Here is a 3,264-nt window from a genome sequence, read left to right on the forward strand (position 1 = left end):
ACCGTCTCCTAGCAACTATTGCGGTCCAGTCAGAAGAGCACAAAACCCGGTTTGGCGCAAGGGTCATGTGACAGAGTGGGCGGAGACGCGGCGTCTAAACCGAGGGTTGTGTCTAAACTCCAGACACCAAACGGACCCGGTCGTTTTGCAGTATGGGAAATAGCCCGGACTCTAAGAGCCGTCTAAACTCCATGCACGGCACGGACCTCTCGCCCCCTGGTGGTGAGGTACAGAACTATGATGGGAAATAGCCCGCTCACATTGATTTGGCTAAACTCCATGCACGGCACGGACCTCTCGCCCCCTGGTGGTCAGGTACAGAACTATGATGGGATTTAGCTGATTCATACTCCGTAAGGACCTTCTTAACCCTTTGTGGTATGGGATCAGCTACAATTAATTTTGCCAAATAAAGTTGAACAGATGAGAGGTAGAAAATCAGTTTTTTATTTTTATTATAAGGCCTCCTGCAGAAGACCGGATGGTTTTGCGGTCCGTTTTAAACGGATCTGTTTTTACATTTTTTTTGTTTCCGTATGTCTCAGTTTCCGTTCCGTTTGGTTTCCGTTTTTTGAGGGACGGAGACAAGCCATATACAGTAATTACATTCTAAGATTCGGCTGGGCATAACATTTTCAATAGACGGTTCCGCAAAAAATGGAACAGATACGGAAAAGATGCATTCTGTATCCGGTCATACAGCCCCATTGACTTGAATGGAGCCACGGGACACGATTTGCGGGCAATAATATGACCTGTTCTATCTTTGAACTGAAATGAAAAACGGAAACTGAATGCATACGGAGCACATAACGTTTTTTTGCGGACCCATTGAAATGAATGGTTCCATATATGGAATTGAAAACGCTTCCTGCCAAACGGAACCAAAAACGTTTGTGCGCAGGAGGCCTGACTGTAATATCACCATAAACCTTGAATCCGTATTATGGACGCACGTCACCCCGAGTCCTGTGAGAACAGGGTGTGAGCTCAGATGATGCTGCAGAGGAGCCTCTAATCACCGAGAAATGTCCGCCTTCCAGTGTCCGAGAAAACTAAAGGATCCGCGCCAATGTTCTATTCATCAAGAGTCATCTGTGAAATGTTCCCATCAAAGTCTACATTCAGATTGCAGGACTCTGGCGGTGACCTGGGATCTCACCACCATCATGGTCAAAGGAAAGCTCAGCATGTTCTCCTGCTGGTGAGGTCCTCTTCAGACATGGGGTTTAGCCTGCTCACAGTGAACTGTCTATTTCCCATACACCAGACGGACCTTTTCTATGTGTTATATATAGAGAGGTTCTCCTGCTGGTGAGGTCCTCCTCAGACATGGAGTTTAGCCTGCTCACAGTGAACTGTCTATTTCCCATACACCAGACGGACCTTTTCTATGTGTTATATACAGAGAGGTTCTCCTGCTGGTGAGGTCCTCTTCAGACATGGAGTTTAGCCTGCTCACAGTGACTGTCTATTTCCCATACACCAGACGGACCTTTTCTATGTGTTATATCCTGAGAGGTTCTCCTGCTGGTGAGGTCCTCTTCAGACATGGAGTTTAGCCTGCTCACAGTGAACTGTCTGTTTCCCATACACCAGACGGACCTTTTCTATGTGTTATATACAGAGAGGTTCTCCTGCTGGTGAGGTCCTCTTCAGACATGGAGTTTAGCCTGCTCACAGTGAACTGTCTATTTCCCATACACCAGACGGACCTTTTCTATGTGTTATATACAGAGAGGTTCTCCTGCTGGTGAGGTCCTCTTCAGGTATAGAGTTTAGCCTGGTCACAGTGAACTGTCTATTTCCCATACACCAGACAGACCTTTTCTATGTGTTTTATACAGAGAGGTTCTCCTGCTGCTGAGGTCCTCTTCAGGCATGGAGTTTAGCCTGCTCACAGTGAACTGTCTATTTCCCATACACCAGACGGACCTTTTCTATGTGTTATATACAGAGAGGTTCTCCTGCTGGTGAGGTCCTCTTCAGACATGGAGTTTAGCCTGCTCACAGTGAACTGTCTATTTCCCATACACCAGACGTACCTTTTCTATGTGTTATATACAGAGAGGTTCTCCTGCTAGTGAGGTCCTCTTCAGACATGGAGTTTAGCCTGCTCACAGTGAACTGTCTATTTCCCATACACCAGACGGACCTTTTCTATGTGTTATATACAGAGAGGTTCTCCTGCTAGTGAGGTCCTCTTCAGGTATGGAGTTTAGCCTGCTCACAGTGAACTGTCTATTTCCCATACACCAGACGGACCTTTTCTATGTGTTATATACAGAGAGGTTCTCCTGCTAGTGAGGTCCTCTTCAGACATGGGGTTTAGCCTGCTCACAGTGAACTGTCTATTTCCCATACACCAGACGGACCTTTTCTGTGTGTTATATACAGAGAGGTTCTCCTGCTGGTGAGGTCCTCTTCAGACATGGGGTTTAGCCTGATCACAGTGAACTGTCTATTTCCCATACACCAGACGGACCTTTTCTATGTGTTATATACAGAGAGGTTCTCCTGCTAGAGAGGTCCTCTTCAGACATGGAGTTTAGCCTGCTCACAGTGAACTGTCCATTTACCATACACCAGACGGACCTTTTCTATGTGTTATATACAGAGAGGTTCTCCTGCTGGTGAGGTCCTCTTCAGACATGGAGTTTATCCTGCTCACAGTGAACTGTCTATTTCCCATACACCAGACGGACCTTTTCTATGTGTTATATACAGAGAGGTTCTCCTGCTGGTGAGGTCCTCTTCAGACATGGAGTTTAGCCTGCTCACAGTGAACTGTCTATTTCCCATACACCAGACAGACCTTTTCTATGTGTTATATACAGAGAGGTTCTCCTGCTGGTGAGGTCCTCTTCAGACATGGAGTTTAGCCTGCTCACAGTGAACTGTCTATTTCCCATACACCAGACGGACCTTTTCTATGTGTTATATATAGAGAGGTTCTCCTGCTGGTGAGGTCCTCTTCAGGCATGGAGTTTAGCCTGCTCACAGTGTAATGTCTATTTCCCATAAACCAGACGGACCTTTTCTATGTGTTATATACAGAGAGGACCTCCTGCTGGTGAGGTCCTCTTCAGACATGGAGTTTAGCCTGCTCACAGTGAACTGTCTATTTCCCATAAACCAGACGGACCTTTTCTATGTGTTATATACAGAGAGGTTCTCCTGCTGGTGAGGTCCTCTTCAGGTATAGAGTTTAGCCTGGTCACAGTGAACTGTCTATTTCCCATACACCAGACTGACCTTTTCTAT

Source organism: Bufo gargarizans, chromosome 3 (assembly GCF_014858855.1).
Source record: "Bufo gargarizans isolate SCDJY-AF-19 chromosome 3, ASM1485885v1, whole genome shotgun sequence".
In the NCBI taxonomy this organism is placed as follows: domain Eukaryota; kingdom Metazoa; phylum Chordata; class Amphibia; order Anura; family Bufonidae; genus Bufo; species Bufo gargarizans.